Source organism: Oryctolagus cuniculus, chromosome 14, assembly GCF_051225735.1.
Source record: "Oryctolagus cuniculus isolate XC-2025 breed Fujian yellow rabbit chromosome 14, ASM5122573v1, whole genome shotgun sequence".
In the NCBI taxonomy this organism is placed as follows: domain Eukaryota; kingdom Metazoa; phylum Chordata; class Mammalia; order Lagomorpha; family Leporidae; genus Oryctolagus; species Oryctolagus cuniculus.
Genome location: NC_142880.1, coordinates 60902633 through 60927930, shown reverse-complemented (window position 1 = coordinate 60927930; position 25298 = coordinate 60902633). Strand labels below are relative to the sequence as shown.

The 25298-nt window shown below is 41.3% G+C and overlaps 1 protein-coding gene across 8 annotated transcripts in view; it reads left to right on the top strand.

The window, feature by feature from the left end:
* PRLR (prolactin receptor) overlaps positions 1–25298 on the top strand; it is a 183485-nt gene that overhangs the window by 125114 nt on the left and 33073 nt on the right. For 6 of the 8 annotated variants that reach the window (XM_089312511.1, XM_089312512.1, XM_089312515.1 and 3 more), the window contains one exon: positions 10458–10522. The exons of the other annotated variants lie outside the window; for them this stretch is intronic. The gene's annotated coding sequence lies outside the window, so the exon portion shown is untranslated. The remainder of the gene's footprint in view (positions 1–10457; positions 10523–25298) is intronic. 8 annotated transcript variants of the gene reach the window in all.

Genomic DNA, 25298 nt, shown 5'->3' with positions numbered 1-25298 from the left:
ATCCTATGCACACCTATTGGACTATGCTGCATATATGTAATTAATCAGTCTAGCCAATACAATGTATACTGGGATACAGCCACAGCAACACACAAAGAAAGAAAAATCCTCTATTTTTAAAATAAAAATGAATGATTGATTGAATGAGATCACTTTGGGAAATGCTATCAACAAAACCCATGAGGGAGAAAGAAGCAAGGGCCTGAGATAGAGCTCCTGCAACAAATTTGGGGTTTGAATCTCAAATTACAGCAATCTGGTCAATGCTACTTCTCAGTTCTGGGGAATGAGAACCCCTGGGTTAAGAGGACTAAAGAAGCTGCACATGACACTTTTGCACTAAAAACAGCACACTGAATCGTTTCCATCAGCTAGGGAATTAGTCTATTATACCCATGTGGATATTTCAGTTCTCAACTTAATGATTTAAGATGTTCCCGTTAACCATCACTGCTCACCCACCAACAGCACTTTCGAATTAGCCTTGGGAACAAAAGAGTAAACAGAAGCACAGTTTATCATCCTGCCAAGTTCAACTACCCCTGAACAAGGCAGCATTAGACAGTGAAACAAACAACTAGGCTGAAAAGCAGGAGTCAGCAACAACACATGCTACTAGTTTGCTACTCCATGAGGGCTATTAGCTCTGTTGCCCCAAAAGGGAAACACAGTTCAAAGGCTACAAACCAATGGCACTTAAAAGGTCCCCAAAGGGGCTGAAGCAATAGGGAAACTGAAACAGATCTTTCTTTTTTTAGGTTTTATTTTATTTTGTTTTATTTATTTATTTTTAATTTTTATTAATATAAAGAGGACAGATTTCATGTATTTTATAGGTACAATTCTAAGAGGATAACCATACTTTCCTTCTTGCCTTTCTCCCTCCTTCCTTCTTTCCTTTTTTTCTTTAATCTTTGCAAAAGCATAATCTCAAGCTACTCTAAATTCACAGGCTTAATACACCACTAACCACAATATTCAACAAGTAAAAAGTATGAAGGCCACAGTTCCACAGGAGTATAAACAAGGGCTAAATACAACAATCCAATCACAAGATGTCTGTTTCATTCCTACAGATTTTTTGTATTCTATATTAACTACTACATATCAAGGAAAATATGTATTTATCTTTTTGGAACTAGCTTATTTCACTAAGCGTAATGGTAAAACAGTATTTCTACTAATATTTCCCCCTTTTAAACAGTCTCCCTGATTACAAGTGTAAAATAAGAACAATTCTGGCTAGTAATCCTAAATAAACCCAAATCTTTGATACTAAGATGAGGAAATATTTATTCTCTTATACTTCTAGGTAAAAAAAAAAAAAAACACTCTTGATTCAGATTACCATGATTATAAAAATCTGCTTTAATTAAGAGAGTTCTTTCCCCTCTTATAATATTAGTAGCCTCAACTGCTTAAAAAGCTTTGCCTGTACCCCCCACTATGGGGATTTAGAAATCAAGAAAAAGGTAACATTTTAAGAATGTCCTTAATACTTCAATCAATTGAAGATTATATTTTTAAACCAATTCCTTGAGAATTCATTTCATTAGTTGGAGGTTACAGTTTATTGCTCATTCCCCTCCCACTTTAAGTTAGTAGTCCATCCCTGGCTTGTAAATGCCTCTCACTGCCTCTGGGCCAAACTAAGCAGAAAGTAATTTTGTTCAGGTCCACTGCTGGTGGCCACCTCATCCCCATGCCCAACTCATGGTTGCCTGGGTCAAGATGACCGTTGTCAATTTCTGCGGATGCACATTCATGCCACAGTTGTTCACTGAACTGGAATGACCCGCCCTGCTTTTAGTGGTCTTGATACCATGCTCTCATGCTTATAAAATCCAGCTCTGGACTCTCAACATTCCCTGCTGGTCAATCAAGCACCACCTGGACAAGGATCTGAAGTCATGTGCTTTAGATATGACTGCTCATAACCAATTCCATGACCTTGGGCAGGTTATAATAATAATAAAGCTTCTAGCACTTCACAGTGTACACTGTTACAAAGCACTCCCACATACCGTCTCTGGTAAAAAGTTATTACCTTCCATGAATACCAGTTGATCTATATGCTACTAATAAAAGCTAACAGATGGAAAACATTTTGAAAAATAAAAGCATGGGACAAATCAAAGGCAATCCTCTTACTCTATTGACGGGTAGGACTAGAATTTCATTTTGTCAGTCCAACTTTGATTGCAGCTGGCTTCCAGGGTTCTTATTCTGGATGTTTGATAAGAATGGGAGGTCAACAATGCCAAGACCAGGTCAGGGCATTCTGCAAGGATCTTCTTGGAAAGAAATGAGTTCAGGAATTTGGCCTGCATATCAGTGGCAGGAAAAAGGCCTTTTGTGAATTTTCCACAGCAGATTATTGCAAGAATACCAAGCAGGGTGTATTCTGGAGTAGGGTTATAGACTGCAGGTGAGACAGTGAGCTTCTAGCTTCCTAAAGTCACAACATTTCAGAGTTGACAGTCCCTTGTCTGTCCTTGCAGTCTTTTTTTTTTTTTTTTTTTTTTTTTTTTTTTGACAGGCAAAGTGGACAGTGAGAGAGATAAAGACAGAGAGAAAGGTCTTCCTTTTTCCATTGGTTCACTCCCCAATGGCAGCTACGGCTAGCGCACTGCGCTGATCCAAAGGCAGGAGCCAGGTGCTTTTCCTGGTCTCCCATGGGGTGCAGGGCCCAAGGACTTGGGCCATCCTCCACTGCACTCCTGGGCCATAGCAGAGAGCTAGCCTGGAAGAGGGGCAACCGGGACAGAATCCGGCGCCCCGACTGACACTAGAACCTGGTGTGCCGGTGCCACAAGGCGGAGGATTAGCCTAGTGAGCCACGGTGCCGGCCGCAGTCTTGCTCCAAGTTGCTAACTCCTCTAGGATTTCATATGATCTCATTGGAAGCATCCACAATGATGAAGGTGGCCCATTTTGTCTTTGGCTATAATTTTAAAACATTGTTCTGACTTCTAATATGTACCATTGTTTCTGGCTCTGCCTAGCAATGAGCAATTGGACTTGCCAGTAAGGTACTCCACTGCCCTTTTATGGAACCCAAATCTGCCTTCAAATAATTTCTACCAGGTAGAAGTACCTGTGGTTTGAAAGCATCCCTGAAAGTTCAAGGGTCGGAAGCTTGATCTCTATGCAACAGTGTTGGGAGCTAGGGCCTAACAAGAGGTGATTAGGTCTCGAAGTCTCTGCCCTCCTGGTGGTTTCGCATCATCACGGGAATGGCGAGTCTGTTATAGAAGCTGGTCAGGCTCCCTCGTGCTCTCAGTATGTGCTCATACTTGCCTTCTGTTGCCCTCTCTCACCCACTCTCACGCCTGCTTTCCTGCAGCTCTACCTCTTTCCAGGGTGGGTACGACACAGCAATAAGGCCCTTGCTAGATATGAACACTTTGACCTTGGATTTGCCGGCTCTCAGAACACTTTGTTACAGATAAATGACTTTCATTTATGAATTAGAAGGTTTCTCTTCTTGTGCTTTTGGATACATTTTCTTGGCGGTCACTGTAGTCCTGAACAGTTTCCCAGACGATACCAAAAGCATGTGAGAGCAAGCACATCACCCTTCCCACACTCAACTTCTCCTGTCTTCTCTGTCTTCTACATCTCTTCCATCTCTTATAACAAATACACTCAGCTTTCTTATAATACTAGAAATTAAATGCAAACTAAGACACAAAAAGCAAAAGAATTCACTGAAAAGAGCCAAGGAATTTGCTTTGGTTCAAGACTTTACAGGTTTCTATCTCTAAAGCTTTATAAATATGATTTATCTGATGGGGGTGGAAGAGTATAATAATAGACTATAAGTGAATATTCATTATAACTGCCATGGACTGATTAAATTCTTTTTTAAAGATTTATTTTATTTATTTCAAAGACAAAGTTACATAGAAAGGTAGAGACAGAGAGAGAGATCTTCCATCCGTTGGTGCACTCCCCAATTGGCCACAAAAGCAGGAGCTGTGCCAATCCAAAGTCAGGAGCCAGGACTTCTTCTGGGTCTCCCATATGGGTGCAGGGGCCCAAGGACTTGGGTCATCTTCTACTGTTATCCCAGGCCATAGCAGAGAGCTGGATCGGAAGAGGAGCAGCCAGGATTAGAACTTGCACCCATATGGGATTCCAGAGCTTCAGGCCAGGGGTTTAACCCTCTGCGCCACAGCGCCGGCCCATGGACTGATTAAATTCTAAACCTCAAGTATAATGTTGTCCTAGCTCCTTGTTTTGCATAAGACTTTAAAGGGGGAAGAAAAGTGACTTGTTCACGGGCCACTTGATCAATTCGACAGAGTTAGACACTGAAATCAGATATTCTGACTTACAACCCTTTCTCCCTCCATGCCTCTCTATGGAATAATGAAGTCAATAAAGACATCATGCAATGATCCTAGAATAGTACCCTACACATATCAGGAACTCAATAACTGTTGGCCAAATTAATATGTGAATGAGCAAGTCAATGAATTAATTACTGGGATTCATTTTTGATGATATTTTACAGACTCCCTCCAAATGTCACATGTTATTAATTACTTTTAATTAGCTCTCTATTAAGGAACTTGGTTCTCAAAATGTACTTATGCAGTTAGATAAAATAATGCATCAAATTGCTTAGAAACAGTATCTGGCCATGAGTAATGTTAACTAATTATTCTTTTTTCTAACAATTTTTAAAAACAAGATTATGCAGATGTAATCGAAACTCACTAACCTGGAAATCACTTTACAATTCATGAACAAAAGGAATTCTGCCATTACAGTAATAATAGTACTGTTTGTCAATTCATATACTATGCCTTCAATGACTTCACCCGTTGTGGTTGCCACCCAGTAAAACACAAAAAAAAAAATTCTAGATTCTTTTACTTCCTCCTGGGGACTTGTGTTACTCAGCCTCTGACCTTTGGGCTCTGTCTCCATTCCCAGTCAGCACCTGCCTGTTGGACCTCACATCTGAATGGACTTCACCCTATTTGACCCTTAGTGTTCTTGTTCCCTCCCTCAATCTCAATCTGAATCAAGAGTTTAGAATTTCCCTTTGCTTCCCTCCACTCCCAGCCACTCCAGTAGTTCTGATAACCAAAGACCCTTCCCTTGACTCACGTTGGTGCTTTTCCCTCTGCGTTGTAAAGATCAGGCACACTTGGGGCCAGTGCTGTGGCGCAGCAGGTTAACGCCCTGGCCTGAAGCGCCAGCATCCCATATGGGAGCCAGTTCTAGTCCCAGCTGCTCCTCTTCCAATACAGCTCTCTGCTATGGTCTGGGAAATCAGTAGAAGATATCCCAAGTCCTTGGGCCCCTGCACCCATGTGGGAGACCCGGAAGAAGCTCCTGGCTCCTGGCTCCTGGCTTTGGATCAGCACAGCTCCGGCCATTGCAACCAACTGGGGAGTGCACCATCGGATGGAAGACCTCTCTCTCTCTCTCTCTCTCTCTCTCTCTCTCTCTCTGCCTCTCCTCTCTGTGTAACTCTGACTTTCAAATAAATAAATAAATCTTTAAAAAAAAAGATCAGGCACTCTTAATACTATAGCAGTTGTAATGTATATTCACTTCTGATAGCTGTGGCAGGGGGATAGAATTTAGACCTTCCTATGTCTGTATTTCAGGCAAAGGGAAAATGGAATATAACCAAGAGTTGATTTTTAGTCTTTTATTTTTGTAGTAACTAAACTGACTCCCTACCCCAACCCCTTCCTTTCTGTTTCCTCAAGTCCCCCAGCTTACTGGTGCTCAGATCCATCCTGTCTAGAAAGTGATTCCCATGGCCAGCGCCGTGGCTCAATAGGCTAATCCTCCACCTTGCGGCACCGGCACACCAGGTTCTAGTCCCGGTCGGGGCGCCGGATTCTGTACCAGTTGCCCCTCTTCCAGGCCAGCTCTCTGCTGTGGCCCAGGAGTGCAGTGGAGTACTTGGGCCCTGCACCCCATGGGAGACCAGGAGAAGCACCTGGCTTCTGCCATCAGATCAGCGTGGTGTGCCAGCCACAGCACGCCAGCCGTGGCGGCCATTGGAGAGTGAATCAACGGCAAAAGGAAGACCTTTCTGTCTGTCTCTCTCTCTCACTGTCCACTCTGCCTGTCAAAAAAAGAAGAAAAAAAAAAAAAAGAAAGTGATTCCCATGTGCTTTATAGCATGCATTTGTTCTTTTCCTTTCAAGGGCTTCAGGTGCATGTCTACAAATTGGTCCCATTTGATCTACGTTAGTTGCCAGAATGTTTGAAGCTTATTTCTGAGCATATTTGACAATTTGTTAAAACTAAAGACTACACATGGGCTAGAATCTGTAAGCAAGAAAGAGGTTTGAAAATACATTAGTTAGGATGATAGCTGAAGTTGTAGTGTAGGCAAGAAATATTTATGATTCTTTGCATCTATTTGTCTTGTGGTGAGTTTCCATTTATTGCCTTCTCATTTGTTGATTGTGTATCAAACACACTGTCTCACCCAGACTGTAAGTTGCTTTATATCATGGACTTCACCTGATTCTGTCCCCAGCACCCACAGTAGTTCTTGATAACTATCAGGAAACCAATCAGTGTTTTCTGAATAATGAAGGAAGGAAGGATGAATGTGAAGCAAGATGCAACTGTGGTGGAACAGAGCATTTGGCTTCAAAGAGATCTCATTTCAAGTTTTGGTTATGCGTCTTCCCAGCTATAAGACATCTTTGAATTAGTTTCTTCACCAATAAAATGAATATAATAATAGTACCTGCATCAAAGATATTTTGTGGGAGAATTAAATAATGCATACACAGTTATTTCACAGTAGATGGCATATTTTCAGAACTTGGTAAATGTTGGCTATTATTTTCAGTGAAAACCTTCAGCTGTTGAAGCTTATTAGAGATAATTGAATCAATTTAATATGACTAGTAGTGATGACTGTACAAAAGACAAATTAGTAGAATTAATCTGTCAGCAAGATATTCTTTAGAGTCAAGTTGACAAAAAAAAAAAAAACAGTATTGATCTTACTCACTTTATGTAAAGCACTATGCTAAGCTTTGGAGAGTAAATGGTGAGCCAGAATAAATATGATACAGCCTAGGAACATAAAATCTAGGCAACTAGGTACGTGTGCAACACTCTGCTGGGTAGACATAAGTAGGAGGCATTGACACTTCCCACCTCATCTGACTTACTCTCCATGCTCTGCGGAAAATTACTCTACAACACTAAGCTTCCATTTGGTTCTTACAATGACAAGAAAGCTACTGTCTCTTGAAACAGTATTTGAACATAATCGCCATAATCCAAATCTTTCTTAAAACTTGCACAAATCTACCTACCTTTGACTTTTACACATGGATCCAGCTTCTGCCTTTTAGATGCACCAAGTTTAAATCCATTTTTCCCTTTATATCAGAGATCAGCAAAATAAGGCCTGCAGACCAAATATAGCCTACCATTTCTTTAAAGTTTTATCAGAACACAGGTTTATTCATTTGCATATTGTTTATGGCTAATTGTGTCCTACCATAACAATAGTATATTTACCACTCAGCTCTTGAAGAAAAACTCTTTTGGCTTCTGCTCTATATGACAGAACATAATGAGAACTAACATGATTCCAGGAGAAAGGAACTGAGGATACACGTTTGCATGTGGGAATAAATAGAGGCAGAAGTAAATATCATTATCACCTCCCTTTTTCTGGGTGCCTTACTTGCAGTAATGTAGCCATGGGCCATGCTGGTTTTTGACACACAGTAATGGAGAGTATAAAAGGATAGCTATCTAAGATGTTATACCTTCCCATCCTGCATTATGGTATAGACTACTGTTGGAAAGTATATACAAGTATTCAAATCATTATATCTAGCTGGCGCCACGGCTCACTTGGCTAATCCTCCGCCTGCGGCGCCGGCACCCTGGGTTCTGGTCCCGGTTGGAGCGCTGGATTCTATCCAGATTGCTCCTCTTCCAGTCTAGCTCTCTGCTGTGGCCCGGGAAGGCAGTGGAGGATGGCCCAAGTGCTTGGGCCCTGCACCCACATGGGAGACCAGGAGGAGGCACCTGGCTCCTGGCTTCGGATTGGCGCAGCACGCTAGCTATGGCGGCCATTTGGGGGGGTGAACAAACAGAAAAAGGAAAACCTTTCTCTCTGTCTCTCTCTCTCACTGTCCACTCTGCCTGTCAAAAAAAAAAAAATCATTATATCTGTCTGACTTGCCCAAAATAACGGAACATAATTCAACATATATTCCAGGTCTATCTGTCTCAGTCAGGGTCAGACAGGAAACAGGTAGCATTTTTAAGAAAGTTTTTAGGAGAGAGTAGTAAAGAGACTACATACATGTGGTTAGAGTTGAAAGAACAAAGGAATTTTTCTCAGCCTACTCTGCATAAAAACCAGTTGAGAGGAGAAGAATTTTTCTGGGATTCTGCCCAGCTGGAGTTGTGGTAGAAGAGACACAACCACTGCTAGAACTGAGCTAGGTAGAAGCCAGAAATGGAAAGACAGAGACATCCTGACATCCTGTCTCTTATCCTCTACTCACCATGGTAGGGGAAAGCCATTTAAAGTTGGAAGACAAAGGGGCTATAGGAACCGGACCCACAGGGCACAGAGCAGGTGAAGAGTATGTAAAGGAGCTGATGTGGGGAATAGCCAGGGCCAAACTGGGTGCCAGGTCCTCAGCAAAGCCTGAATGAGTAAGGATAGTCAGCGTGCCCAAGGCCTGGCATGCAACAAATGTTGAGTTACAGGAACCTTGATCTGTTTTATGCTCTCCTGCGCCAAAGCTCTCCCACTGTTGTTTGATGTTCTACACTTTCCACTCCCAGTGCAACCCCCACCCATGCCCCACTCCCCTGCTCCTCCCTAGCCTCTGCTAGCGCCTCAGGGTTCCCATGAAGTGTATAAAACAAAATGGGGTTTTATTTGGCCGGGAACAGAGTGGAAGAGTTGTTCTGAACAGAGCTGAGACATTATCAAAGAGAGAACTTTACATCCTGAAATAATTCCCAGAATCTAAAATGCATTCTAGAATATTCTCACTCTTTTTTTATTTTTTAATGAAAACTTCAGTATCACTATACCTTATGGAGAAAGATTGGTGGCTTCTAAGAAGCCTGCCCCAGACATGTGTGTCACAGCTCTGGATTCAGCAGATATCTCATTACCAAATGTCTTGGGGCTGCTTCTTAATGCTTGAATAGTCCTCATCATATCCAAGGCTATGGTTGCAAAGACGTCTGGGCTCTTAATTCATTATGCCAATAGCAGCGACATTGAGAAATTCTCAGTGGTACAAAACCACTGGTGGAAGTCTACAGCTGCCTGCCAGTCACTTACTCCTCCGACACTGAGTCAGCTGGGAGAATATTCAACACTGGCATCCTCAAGGGATAATTCTTAGGAGTCTGGATTTTACAGACTTAGTAATGATTTGACAGCCTTGTTTTGATCCGCTATTCCATTTGCTTTTATGCGGAATGCACAAAACAAAATTGGGCATTCAGCTAGGAATTTCTGTCCATATAGCAAAGTCAGTTTTTCAGAGTAGGTGCAGAGGAATAAGGGGCCTGTTTTGTATTCAGGTCCTGAAGTCATCTTTTTTTTTTTCTAACTCAGATCCACATTTCCAGCAATTATCCACTCATGGTCATGGATCAGGGTCATTTAGTGCCCAGAATGTAAAAGGTTCTTAGACAAAACTTGCTCTGATGGGAGCATGGGGAGAACCATGAACCCTGATGGGCACAACCCAACTAATATAAACCTGGACCCAGTAGCCCAGGGAATAACCCCTTCTTTTCACACTTTGAAAAGCATTCTCTTGCCAATGCTCACTTGAACCAATGAGACAGAATTGAACTGGAACCACAAGCTGGGCTTGCCAAATTCCCAATTCAGTTGTAATTTATTGTTAGAATTTGTCAATAAATTCCATTCAATGCCCTCAGGTCCAAGTTTCAAAATATCCAATCCCAACTAGGTTGATGGGCATAATTTGAGCAAGAGCTATAGGTTAGATAATGCTATGGAATCATTGTGAATTTTGTGATTTTAATCTTTGCACTATGGTTTTGTAAGAGCATGTCCATGCTCTTATGAAAGCACACTGAAATATTTAGGGGTAGAGAAACATCATAACTGTGACTTCTTTTCAAATAATTTTTAAAAAAGTTTTTGTTCACAGAGAAGGTAGAGGATGACTAATCGAACATGATGAAACATTAACATTTTAGGGTATCTGGGTGAAAAGCACATGGCACTTTTTTTTTACAGTTTTCACAACTTTTATGAAATGCTAACATTTCTTCATAATAAAATTATCAAAAACTAATTCCCAAAGAAACTAGAACTGTCTTATGCCTATCATTGAAATAATGGTGACTTTAGCCATGCTAAAAACCACAAAATGAGCCAATAATGGCATCTCCTGTTCTATTATCTTAGAGCTAAAATGAGTCATTTCCTCTTTCAGCTACAGAACTCTACTCCTATTCATGGAGGAAAACACCAAGCATGCTTTGCACATGAACCCTGAAGGTAAGGGGACTGGATCCCATGCCCTTCTGTCCCATCACCATCTGCCCTACTACCCGTGACATCCAGGCAGGGCAGGGACTCAACTGTCTTGGTGCACAGAGAAGGTTGTCTCAAACCAATCGACATCCACACTGTCACATGCTGCTGTCCTCAAAGGCCTCAGAGCACCTGATGCTCATCCTCTTTTGTTTTGCTCAGAGAAAATAGCAAAGCTATGAATAGTTGATATCTCCTAATAGTGCAATTATGAGAGACTTTTATTTTCTCCTTACAATTTTCTGTACTTGAGAGATTTCCAACAATGACTCAGTTACTTTTATAATCAGAAAGAAAAACATTGTGGTTTGCATGATTTTCCCAAACAGTTCTACACAAATTCTGTGTCAACATTCTGGGCCCTCTTCCAGCCCCTTGACATCACAACTGCTGCGTGTCTCCTCCCTCTGGGGCTCATCCTCCAGCTGTGATGAAACCCTAGGATACCAGGGCTGACTGGCAAGCAGGCCATGAAGTGTTATTACCCCATTTTACAGATGGAGAAACTGAACCCCATGGCTTGCCTCTGTATATCCAAGCACTACAGGCAGATGGGATCTGGGCACCATGAGAAGAGCTTGCCATATATAGTAACCCTGAGGCTGTGCTCTTTCAGAGGAAGTTAAGAACCCATGAGGTTAGAAATGGACTAGGTTACTGGTTGTGAAAATTCTAGACAAAATTTTACTGAGGTTTCCTGGGCCACCTCAAGGTGTTAATAGTTTTCCAACACTGAAAGTGTAATAGTCCTTTGAGAGCCACTTGTTCATCCAGAATAGAACCCTGAACTTTCCCTCTGTACTAGGGTTTCTCAAATAATCCTGTTGTCATTCCAGACCAGATGGTTCTTTGTCCTGGAGGCTGTCCTATGCTCTAAATTATCCCCCTTTTAAGATTTATTTATGTGAGAGGCAAAGAGATAGAGAGGGGGAAGACAGAGGAAGGTATCTCCCATTCACTGGTTCACTCCCCAAATGGCAGCAACATCCAGGACTAAGCCAGGACCGAGCCAGGAGCCAGGAACTCTATCCAGGTCTCCCACATGGTTGGCAGGGACCTAAGCACTCGGGCCTTCTTCCACTGCTTTCCCACGCACATTAACAGGAAGCTGGATAGGAACTGGAACAGCCAGGACTCTAACCCATTCCCCAACACTCCAATATGAGCTGCCAGTGTCACAAGCAGCAGCTTACGCTGCAGCACTACAATGCCAGCCCCTCTGTAGGATCCTTTGCCATATCCCTGGTCTCTCCCCACCAGTAGAACACCAACCTCACCCAAGCTAAACAACCAACAATGTCTTCAGACATTGCCCAAAGCTCCAAGGAGAACAAAATTGCACATTCTCCTCCCCAGCAGTGGCAATAAAATAATTCCTCTAGAGGTGCCAAATATAGCCAGGTGGGGCCTGCTCTAAGCTAGCTTAATAGAAAAGTTTTTTTCATTCAGATAGACTCAAATTTATTGGGTTCAGACTAAATATTAAGAACCACTTACAGAAGGGATAAAGTAAGTCATCAGAATGCTTTGGGAACAGGAGGATCGCATGGCACAGTTGCCCTGCCTGGGAACATCTGGTAACGTCGTTGCTGGTGAATCAACCCAGCCAGACCTCTGTGAAGTTCGTTCTCATTTCTGGAATTCTGTCCTTGGATGCCATGACACTTACTTGGAGGAAAGGCAAGAGTCATGCTGAGTACTGGGCATCGTCTTTCACTGCAGGGAGTGAGGGGCCCAGGCGGTACTCTGCAGCCTGAGCTGTGCGGCAAAGCATCAACAACATTCAGTTGTTCTTTGTAATTTTTATATATGAGGGCACTTCAGAAATTCATGGAAAAATAGAATGAAAAGATATATTTCTTTTGGTGCAAAATGAAATCCATGCAGTTTTTCGTAATCCACGTTTTTTCCTGAACTTTATGAAGACCCCTCATGTTGACAGATGGACCACATGTTTGCATGAAAGATTTGAGAGTTAGCCTCCAATTTATTTTATAAAAATCTGATACTTTCTCAGTCCAACAGTTGTCCCTTCTGGGTGGTTACTTCACAAGAAATCCTGTCCCCCTTCCATAAATAGTACAGAGTAGATGAGGAGGTGATGGTAGTGGATCTACCTGTGGAAGCAATTGGCAAGCAAACGCCCTGGGAGTGATTCTCAAAGTGCTGAGGTTGGTAAGTGCTTTTCCTGTTCCTCTCCAAGTGTACCTCATGGGCCTTTCATTCCCCTACTTGATCTTGTTCCATGACATCCACCCCCTCACCCCCTTGGTGTTTGGTTTTGCAAAGATGCATCTGATGCCAGTATGTATCTGTGAAAACACTGGCAGGGACTTGAAAGCAGTTCCATGGTCTTCCAAGAGAAACAGAAACACAGCTCAGTTTCAGGATGAAAAGAACTTCCAGAAAGCAACATGCATAAAAAAATTCAGGAGGAAAAACTCCCTAAATGAGAGGAGGATGGTGTTAGAATTAGGATTAGAATGACAGCTCCTCTTCAAGACTGAATCAAAAGTGTTAGAGTTCATTGTGTGACCTTTAAACTGATTTCTGATCCCTTTGATTTAACTATTAACTTTCCAAGCCTGCGCTGATGGTAATGATCACTCGGTAACAGTCACCCCGTGGCACCTCCAACCCAGGGTGGAACAAAACACCACACTGCCTAGCATGCTAGATTCTTTTGCAAGCACTCTGGCATCCTTTGGGCTCTGCCCATTCCAGCCTCCTACTTCCAGCCCTTGCCTGGGCTCCCATCCACACACTTCTGATTTTAACTCTCCCCATACAGCAAGAGGCCAAGAAGAACTGAGAAGCAGCTCAGGGCACTGATTGTGCCCACGCACAGGATGTGCTTTGAGGTACACCTGAGGCTCTATGCCCCTAATCTTTCCACCCACATTTACCTACTAGAGTCACCCAAATTCCTACCATTTGTGCATCTGCTTAGACCAAAGGATGCTATTGCTCAAAACCTGCACACTCCCTAAGAAGGTTAAGACCTTAATTATGGGCAGCAATTTGTTAATGAGATTGCTGGTGTTTTGCTAGGAATAGGATCTTAGGCTGGGACACAAGACAGGTTAATTTGGTTGCTGTGGAGAGACTGAAATGATCAGGATATTGAGCCCTAGAACTGCACTATCATATAGCAGCTACTAGCCACATATGACAATTTAAATGTAAATTAATTAAAATTAAATATTAATACAATTTCATTTCCTCAGTCCCATTGGCTCCATTTCAACTATGGCTAGTAGCTGCCCTACTGGACAGAGCAGATCTAGAACATTTGCTTCATCATAAGTCCTATCAGACTAAGGCTAGTCCTCTCAATGGGGAGTTCTGGGAAGGAAACACAGACCCTTATCACCAGCTCTGTGGAGTGGGATGCAGAAGAGTAGGATAGAACTCCTAAAGGAAATTTACAGAGGCCAGAGACAAACTTTGAACACCTTGCCCCAGTCCCAGCCCTGAGTGATCCTGAATCTGCCCTGCCACAAAGCTCTTTATGTCGACACCTGGGAATAAAAGAGCACCTGGCTCCTGACTTGGGTGGGCTCCTTGTGAAGCAAGAGACTCTATGTTGAACTCAGATAAGAGAGACTAAGAGTGTTTGCTCACACATGGGCGTCAATGGGCTCCCAGTCACAAAGGAAATCACTACCCTGTTGGCACTAGGCAGCTTGGCAGGCTCCGAGAGTTCAGTTAGAACTGAACGCTTCTAAATCAAAAGGACATTTAGGGGAAAGGGAGCAACTTTGTCTGGAGAGAAACGTCCATTCAGAGAATCTACACAATATGAAGAGCTCCAAGGACTAATCGTCACCGCTTACCCATGACAGTAGCAGACACTTACATAGCACTTGTAGCCACATGGAGCACTTGCACAATAACCATCTTCACAATAATTGGCTGAGCGAAGCAGGATAGATGGGACCCTCTCATACTTAGTATTAGAAGAATGTCATGTTTGGAGGAGGAAGAGACATGCCAGGGTCAATCTGACTGGGAAATCACAGAACCAGCCCTAGAAACCACCCACCTGTTTCGTCTGCAGCTTGTGTCAGTGTCTTCAAATCATGGAGGACTACTTGGTACCTATGCAGCTCTCTACATGTGTCAGTCACAAAGTGTGACTGAAAACTCGGCTCACAGAAACCCCAAGCCAACAATCAAGTCCATGATGGTTTCCTGAGCTCTTCCTTGCAAAACGACTCGCTCAAGCTGCCAAAGAGAGGACAAAGTGGTCTCGTGGCTGGAAAGCTGCGTTAGTTTTTTCAGCAGGCCCCTTTCCTCAGCCAGTGCTTTTGTCCAGATCCTGCAGGGAGCACCTACGATGCTGTCAGCACCAGAGGTTCTCAATCTGCTTTCCCTGTGCAGCAGACATGAGGGATGTTTCCCTGCCTCCCCAAATACTCAGGCAGCTGTAGTGGACCCTTAAACATGTGATAGATTTTGTTTTCTAGAAAAGCCTCAAAAAACTGGAGCAGAGTGGTTCATTTATGGGCTTCCAATTGTTTGGACCAAATATTTATGATTTATTCTCAAATTTGAAAGAACTTTTCACTAACAATATATGAGGACCAGTCACAAATTTAGCCATACAGCAAACCAGATTCTATATTTTCCTTTCACATATCAAGCACATAAATAACTACATATGCAGAGTAATTGTTGGGCTTTTCTTTTCAATGCATTCTAATAATGAATGAATCATGGCCCTGAAAGCTGAAAAGAGAAAATCAAAAGGATGACCAAATAGATAGAGCCATATTGGGGTTAGGACCAAAATGACATGATTACTTTAAATGTATTTGACAAGCAATACTCCTATCAGTCCTCCCAAGGTTGTTCTATACCACATTCTATTCCCAGAGCCTGCTCATACCTGGTGCATCATAGATGTCTGGTTGATATTTATCAAAGGCTGGATGGATGGATGAATAGATGGACAGATGGACAACTGTTAAATAAGTTGACCCCACCATTTTCTGAAAATAAAGTTGAAAAGCCCTGAATCCTAGTTTCTCTGCCCTCTAGTCTCACAGAGTCTGCACTGGGAATATTTCTTACCTTGCTTTCAGACCCAGTCTGACAAAGAGCCCTGGCTGTTACCTCTTTGAGTGGACAGGTGTCTTGTCTGCTAAGCTAGGGATTCTGAGGAAAACTGAGTAACACGGGAAAAGAAAAGAAAAGGTGAATGTAAGTAAGAAAGACAAGCAAATATCTCACTAGATAACTAGCCCAGACATTTTGAATGAAGATGCAAGTTTGAAAGAACGTATTCTATGTGAGTGAGAAAGGGCAACCAAGTCCAGTACAGACAGGATGTACTTGTACAAAACAGCACAGGAGGAAGAAGCAGTCTGCTCAGACGCAGGTTTCCAGGCAGTAGGAAGGAGGTGGGTTCAGCTCTCACACCTGCCCCCCTTCTCCCCTTCTGCTCCCTGTCTCCACTTGGAACCTCTGGATCCTCTTCCTTTACCTAACAAGCACCCGCAGGAGCTGAGGGGCCAGAGTGAAACACGCCCACACCTTCCCAGAGAGAGCTCTAGTGTCAGACTTCTCTTTAGCAAGATGACCCAGCCCTTCTCCGAGGCTCTGAAAAAAGGAATTTTTCCATGAAATTGCCTTTTACCCACTTGTCAGAAGCTTAATGGCAAATTATGGCTACTTGCCCCAGGGGTGTCTTAAATCCCCCTAAGACTGACAGAGTGATGGAATTCAGAGAAATGGGAGCTATTCTTAAACACAAGTGTGCAGGCTGTGGGACATCAAGAACTGTTGAAATCATTCGTTATAGCCTGAGAGACAGGCATGTGCTCAAGCAACCCACACCGATCCATACAGGGAGCTTGGCTATAAGCCACTGCTCAGAATTGTGCCACAAACACTGGAGCAAATTCTGCATTCCACCCTGCTGGAGACTATTCCTGTATATTTGTACCATTCAGTTTTTGTTAGGGAGTTGTTGTTTTTTATTTTATTTAGTGAACATAAATTTCCAAAGTACAGCTTATGGATTACAATAGCTTCCCCCCACCATAACTTCCCTCCCACCGACAACACTCCCCTCTTCCACTCCCTCTCCCCTTCCATTCACATCAAGATTAATTTTCAATTATCTTTATATACAGAAGATCAATTTAGCATATATTAAGATTTCCAGTTTGCACCCACACAGAAACACAAAGTGTAAAATACTATTTGATTACTAGTTATAGCATTAATTAAACACCCAAGAGTAATTGTGTATTTTTTTTATTTCCCTCCCACTTACACCCCTCCCATCTCCTGCTCCCTCTCCCATTCCATTCACATCAAGATTCATTTTCAATTCTCTTTATATACAGAAGATCGATTTAGTGTGTATTAAGTAAAGATTTCATCAGTTTGCACCCACACAGAAACACAAAGTATAAAATACTGTTTCAGTACTAGTTATAGCATTACTTCACTTTGGACAACACATTAAGGACAGATCCCACATGAGAAGTAAGTACACAGTGACTCCTGTTGTTCACTTAACAAATTGACACTCTTGTTTATGGTGTCAGTAATCTCCCTAGGCTCTAGTCATGAGTTGCCAAGGTTATGGAAGCCTTTTGAGTTCGCCGATTTTGATCTTGTTCAGACAGGGTCATAGTCAAAGTGGAAGTTCTCTCCTCCCTTCAGAGAAAGGTACCTCCTTCTTTGATGGCACCGTTCTTTCCACTGGGATCTCACTCACAGAGATCTTTCATTTAGGTCTTTTGTTTTGTTTTTTTTTTTTCAAGGGTGTCTTGGCTTTCCATGCCTGAAATACTCTCATGGGCTCTTCAGCCAGATCCAAATGCCTTGAGGGCTGATTCTGAGGCCAGAGTGCTATTTAGGACATCTGCCATTCTATGAGTCTGCTGTGTATCCCGCTTTCCATGATGGATCGTTCTCTCCCTTTTTGATTCTGTCAGCTAGTATTAGCAGACACTAGTCTTGTTTGTGTGATCCCTTTGACTCTTAGACCTATCAGTGTGATCAATTGTGAACTGAAATTGATCACTTGGACTAGTGAGATGGCATTGGTACATGCCACCTTGATGGAATTGAATTGGAGTACCCTGGCACGTTTCTAACTCTACCATTTGGGGCAAGTCCAATTCAGTATGTCCCAAATTGTACATCTCCTCCCTCTCTTATTCCCACTCTTATATTTAACAGGGATCACTTTTCAGTAAAAATTTAAACACCTAAGAATAATTGTGTGTTAATCACAGAGTTCAACCAATAGTACTAGAACAAAACAAAGAGAAAATACTAAAATGGATAAAGTATTACATTGTACATCAACAGTCAGGACAAGAGCTGATCGAGTCACTGTTTCTCATAGTGTCCATTTCACTTCAACAAGTTAGGGAGTTGTTTTTGCGATGTGCACATTTTTATTGGGATTTTTTGTCTTCAATTGCAAAGGTAATAATGCTTTATTTAGCCATTTAATGATGCATTGTTTAATTATAAAAGTCATCCTTTTTTATTTTTGAATTATTCTTTCAGAAATAACCAGTGCTAATCTACTGGTGAATATTTCCAGCCTTTCTGCTATGCACATGTGCAGAGACAGGTATTATAAGAGGGATCAAACATACCTCCATCCTAAACACCAAAATGGAATTGTTTAGTTTTGTTTTATTTTGTTTACTTGTCACATATTTCCTTGTCATTCATATTTTTATCACATTTTAAAGACTAAATAGTATTCTAGTGAGTGACCATGCTGCAATTTAGTTCAATAATTCTTTATGATTTGATATTTCGATTTTATATCCAATGTTGTGTTTTTATAGATAGCACTGGGGAAAATCTTTTTGTTCAGAATTTTTTTTTCATTTTTCTGTCCATTTGGGATAAATTTCCAGAAGTTTATTTTCTGATTCACAGTACATGTACATTCGTAAAGCTTTAAATATGTATTATCTGAATGTTTATGCTCATTTTCATTCAAAACACAATGTGCTTGTCCCACCTACCACCCAGCAGCCAGAAGTGTTTACATACTCAACAATGCCATCCTGAAATTTCACAGGGTTGAAAAGAGAATGAAATAAAATATTTTACATGAAAATACTTTGAACACTAAAAATTCTGTTAAAACACCCCTTTTTTTAACTTTTATTTAATGAATATAAATTTCCAAAGTACAGCTTATGGATTACAATGGCTTCCTCCCCATAATGTCCCTCCCACCCACAACCCTCCCCTTTCCCACTCCCTCTCCCCTTCCATTCACATAAGGATTCATTTTTGATTCTCTTTATATACAGAAAATCAGTTTAGCATACACTAAGTAAAGATTTCAACAGTTAGCTCCCACACAAACATAAAGTGAAAAATAATAGATGATGTTTTAAATGATGATGAATCAGATCAGACCTATTGTCATGTTTAATCCCAGTGAGAGTCAAGTTGGGAATTGATAATTTCAGCTTTTTTTTTTTTTTACAGAAGATCAGTTTAGTATACATTAAGTAAAGATTTCAACAGTTTGCACCCCCATAGAAACACAAAGCGAAATATACTGTTTGAATACTCATTATAGCATTAAGTCTCAATGTACAGCACATTAAGGACAGAGATCCTACATGAGGAGTAAGTGCACAGTGACTCCTGTTGTTGACTTTACAAATTGACACTCCTGTTTATGGCATCAGTAATCTCCCTATGCACCAGTCATGAGTTTCCAAGGCTATGGAAGCCTTTTGAGTTCACCGACTCTTATCTTGTTTAGACAAGGTCATATTCAAAGTGGAGGTTCTCTCCTCCCTTCAGAGAAAGGTACCTCCTTCTTTGAAGACCTGTTCTTTCCACTGGGATCTCACTCACAGAGATCTTTCATTTAGGGTTGTTTTTTTGGTGTTTTGTTTTGTTTTGTTTTGTTTTGTTTTGTTTTGCCAGAGTGTCTTGGCTTTCCATGCCTGAAATACTCTCATGGGCTTTTCAGCCAGATCCGCATGCCTTTAGGGCTGATTCTGAGGCCAGAGTGCTGTTTAGGACATCCACCATTCTATGAGTCTGCTGAGTATCTCACTTCCCATGTTGGATCACTCTCCCCTTTATTTATTCTATCGGTTAGTATTAGCAGGTACTAGACTTGTTTATGTGATCCCTTTGACTCTTAGTCCTTTCATTATGATCAATTGTGACCTGAAATTGATCACTTGGACTGGTGAGATGGCATTGGTACATGCCACCTTGATGGGATTGAATTGGAGTCCCCTGGTATGTTTCTAACTCTACCATTTGGGGCAAGTCAGCTTGAGCATGTCCCAAATTGTACATCTCTTCCCTCTCTTATTCCCACTCTTATGTTTAACAGGGATCACATTTCAGTTAAATTTCAACACTTAAGAATAACAGTGTATTAATTACAGAATTAAACCAGTCATATTAAGTAGAACAGACAAAAAAAACTACTAAGAGGGATAATGTATTAAGTTGTTCATTAACAGTCAGGGCTATGCTGATCAAGTCACCGTTTCTCATAGTGTCCATTTCACTTCAACAGGTTTCCTTTTTGGTGTTCAGTCAGTTGTCACCGATCAGGGAGAACATATGGTATTTGTCCCTTTGGGACAGACTTATTTCACTCAGCATGATGTGTTCCAGATTCCTCCATGTTGTTGCAAATGACTGGATTTCATTGCTTCTTACTGCGGTATAGTATTCTAAAGAGTACATATTCCATAATTTCTTTATCCAGTCTACCGTTGATGGGCATTTAGGTTGGTTCCAGGTCTTAGCTATTGTGAATTGAGCTGCAATAAACATTAGGCTGCAGACCTCTTTTTTGTTTGCCAATTTAAATTCCTTTGGGTAAATTCCAAGGAGTGGGATGGCTGGGTCGAACGGTAGGGTTATCTTCAGGTTTCTGAGGAATCTCCAGACTGACTTCCATAGTGGCTTGACCAGTTTGCATTCCCACCAACAGTGGGTTAGTGTCCCTTTTTCCCCACATCCTCGCCAGCATCTGTTGTTGGTAGATTTCTGAATGTGAGCCATTCTAACCGGGGTGAGGTGAAACCTCATTGTGGTTTTGATTTGCATTTCCCTGATTGCTAATGACCTTGAACATTTTTTCATGTGCCTGTTGGCCATTTGGATTTCCTCTTTTGAAAAATGTCTATTGAGGTCCTTGGCCCATCTCTTAAGTGGGTTGTTTGTTTTGTTGTTGTGGAGTTTCTTGATCTCTTTGTAGATTCTGGTTATTAACCCTTTATCTGTAGCAGAGTTTGCAAATATTTTTTCCCATTCTGTCGGTTGTCTCTTCACTCTCCTGACTGTTTCTTTTGCAGTACAGAAACTTCTCAATTTGATGCAATCCCAATAGTTGATTTTGGCTTTGACTGCCTGTGCCTCCCGGGTCTTTTCCAGAAATTCTTTGCCTGTGCCAATATCTTGAAGGGTTTCTCCAATGTTCTCTAATAACTTGATGGTGTCAGGTCGTAGATTTAGGTCTTTAATCCATGTTGAGTGGATTTTTGTAAAACACCCATTTTTATTGTCATCCATCTTTAAACTACCAAACAGGGAAAAGGCATTATCTCCCTCAACCACAAATTCTGATGGTGAACAGCCCAGTAAGAGCACAGAATCCTTATCAAATTCCTTCCAAATGTAACAGACATGCGTGACATTTCATTTAGCCAGAGCCGTTTATTAAGGACCTACTGTGCGTGGAGCTTTGTCTTATGTATGGAAAGTAAGAAAAAAACACACATCTTCAGTGAGCTTCTAGCCTGGAAGGAGCAGAGATGGTCAGGGGGCAAGGAACATAAGTCGGGATTTATTATCAGTGCTATAACAGGGTCCAGTTCTGGGTGTTCAGCAGACAGGACATGCTCCAGTGGGCACCCAAGGGTGTCCCTACCTGAAAGAGGCAAAGCTGCACCTCAGGATGAGGAAGCACTTAGGCTTTCCTTTGAGTAACCAATGTGCCAGTCCTGATTGCTTCTGAAATAATGTGAAGAAATCACATTTTCCTGACAGTTGTACTGCTGCAAATAAATAGTGCCATTTTTATGAGGCAAAGATAACAAAGCCACATGGTGGGAAAGTGAAGACCCCCATGGGATCTACTTTGAAAAACACTAGATGGCAACCATTTCTCTTGAAGTCAGGCTGACATTTTGGTGAGTGAAATACTCAAGCTAAAGTGGAGTGTACTGTGACTGGGGACTAGAGAAAGTATTTTACAGATATATAAGGGAAGATAAAGGAGCGAGGCATAGCAACTGAGGGAGCTTTGGAGGGAAAGACAGAGATGCTCAGTAAGGAATGCTGCTGTGAACTGCCATTGCCTAATCCAGTGGTACTTTATTAATAATGCATTTTATCTCCCTCAAGTATAGGATAACTCTCGCTCTGACCTACAGACTCAAATGTTTTAGCCAAAACTTTAAAATCGTAAGATGTAGTATCAGTATTTTGATTGTGCATTTTGCCATTTAAAACTGGTGAATTTCTTTGTTTTTCTCCAAAGAAACCATTTATTTAATGAGTACAATTTCACTAAGTACAACTTTAGGAATACAGTGATTCTTCCCACCATACCCGCCCTCCCATCCCACCTCTTCCTCCCTCTCCCATTTCCAGTCCCATTCTCCATTAAGAAAAAAATAAATAAATAACAACAAAAAACTGTTCCTCAACAGTCAAGACAAGGGCTGTTCAAGTTATAATGGGTGAATTCCAAATGTTGTCTTTAAAGTATAGTTAATAAACTCATCAATTATAACTTTTTTGTGAAAATGTGTTTAACTTCATCAATTACATTAAATAACAATGTTCATTTAACAGCTTGAAAAAAATGTAATGTGCTGTAGACCCTTTCACACCTCTCTGTTCACAAAACCCTTCCTTTTGTTAATTCATTAAGTACCATGGAGCTTAGTGTGACCTCCAGACGGCTGGAGGATGGACTTTAAGTGTGCCTATTGTAGGCTGTCCTGCCTGGGTTACTCCTCTTCATTCCATGAGCATTTCAGTGTTGTGCGCTCTGAGCACCTGTGCCCTGCAGGAACCCTCTTCTGAACTGATAGGATCAGAAAAAGTACATTCTACTGTTCTTCCAATATTGATCCACAGGGCACGTGTACAAAAAAAAAAGCTTTAAAAACTTTAAAAGGTGAGGATTCTCATGGCATCTTTTAGGCAAATAAAAGCCTTCAAAAATGCATTCCAGACACCCAGCTGTGTGCCAGCCCCTCTGCTTAAGGTCAGTTATGAATAACTTCCTGAGACAGTTAGGTTTCTGACCTGCAGATATATGAGCAATCCAAAACACTGAGTGTACCATCATCAAAACAGTAGATTTGCCTTCCAATTTACTCTGTTCTTGTAGTAATATTAAAATTAACTTCCGTCACATGGGAATGTGACCATGTGATGTCTGCCAGGCCCAGGATGAAAAATCATTATGGATAAACCACCAGGAGTGCTTACACAAATAAAGAGAAATACACCAACCTTTTGGGTGCTGACTTCCCAATTGTTTCGTTCCGTTTGATGGGCTCAGAGGTGGGTGTCTGGAAGACACATCCCTGATTAGCTGCTGTACAAAAAGGGGATGCTCTTAGTATAAAGCAGTGAATCAACAATGATTTCGTAGGCCTACCAGGTTCACGTCACGGTGGTCAAATGTGCAGATGTTTGCGTAAGGCCCATTCTGCTTCCATTTGTCCAGGAGGCCTAGCATCCAGCTGGGATGTAGGCCTACTATTTGTTGATGTGCAGTAGCAGCATGGAGGACTTCTTAAGGTGCACAGTGGGATCCTCATGAAACTGACAGCAGCACTGGGCTTTTAAGGTGTTAAGCATATTATATCATGTCTTCCCTTGGCTTGTAGAAACACACTACTATTTGAAGGGCATCTATCCAATGTTAACTATCTGAAATATATATGCTATCCCGGGAGCAAGCCAAATGGGTTTTTTAAGAAAAATCAATGTAACAAAATCCATTTACCTACAAGACTAGTAGGAAACTTCTTCAGCCCTCATTCAGAACCTAGTCATTCTAATTTTGAATTGCTTTGCTTTTTTTTTTTTAACTTAGTTACCACTTTTCTGAATTCACATCAGAACAGAAGAAAAGTAGTGTGGAAGGGGCTATGGAGTCAGCCAGAACAGAGATGACTAACAAAAGTGAGAACCACTCACTAGCTGTCAAATTGAATATAAGGAAAAAGACATCAGAAAGGAAAAGGAGAGAAGAGAAAGCGGGTGAGGGGTGCAGAATAAGGAAAGAAGGAAGGAAGGAAGAGCTGCAGACGCAGAAGCTGAAAAGACTGTGGTCCCAGGCTTTTCATTAAAACCAAGTCCTTTGCCTGTAGAAGCCTCTGATCCTATGTCCACCACTTCATGGCAGTGTTGATTTGTTTATAAACAACTTCAGTATTCCAGGAAAGAATAAATTAAGAAGACAAGGAAAGTATATAATTTTAGAAATGTAGAATCAATTCATTATAACATTAATGTTTTGGTTACTAAAAGGGTATGTTTTAGATATTTAGACATTTATGTGATTGTATGCATGCATAAATGAAAAGAGAGAATGAGCCAGGGCCATTATTTCTCATCCTTTGAAGAGTTTATAATTGAGTTTGGCCTGTTCCTAAGAGCCCCTACATGTCCTTCATTTCTGGTATCAACATCTTTATTGGCTTCAGCTACAAGCCAACCACCCGGTAACCATGTCTCCATGTGCATGTCATCCCTCTGTCAGTTAGTGCACAGGGATAAGCTACCGGAGGAATCAAGAAGTCTCTGCACATATAAGGAACTTCAAAAAGTTCATGGAAAACTGAATTAAAATATAAGTTTATTTTGGTGCAAAAACATCTGAAATGCCTGGATTCTTCATAATGTACATTTCCGTGAACAATTTATTTATGCAGACTAGACAGCTTTACAGTTACAAACTTCACACACTTCATAATTACAACGTTAGGAACATGGAGATTCTTCCCACCGTGCACACCCTCCCACCCATACTCCCATTTTTACTAAGATCTATTTTCAATTGACTTTATACACACATGACAACTCTATGTTAAGAGTTCAACAAATAGTATGAAAAAAACCTTCCTCAACAGTCAAATAAGGGCTGTTCAAGTCCTTGCTTCTCAAAGCATAAATTTCACTTTAACAGATTGCCTTTAAGAAGCTCTATTAGTTATCACAAGTCAGGGAGAACATATGGCATTTGTTCCTTTGGGACTGGCTTATTTCACTAAGTATGTTTTCCAGATTCATCCATTCTGTTGCAAATGACCAGGTTTTTTTTTTTTTTTTTTTTTTACCACTGTGCAGTATTTCATGGTGTACATATCCAATAATTTCTTTATCCAGTCTTCAGTTGATGGGCATTTGGGTTGATTCCATGTCTAAGCTATTGTTAATTGAGCTACAATAAAGGTGAGGGGGGCAGAGAGCTGTTTTATTTACTGATTTCCATTCCCTTGGGTAAATTCCAAGGAGTGGAATGGCTGGGTCATATGATAGGTCTATATTCAAATTTCTGAGGTATCTCCATACTGTCTTCCATAGTGGTTTTACCAGTTTGCATTCCCACCAACAGTGGGTTAGTGTCCCTTTTTCCCCATATCCTCGCTAGCATTTGTTGTTTGTTGATTTCTGTATGAATGCCATTCTAACTGGAGTGAGGTGAAACTTCATTGTGATTTTAATTTACATTTCTCTG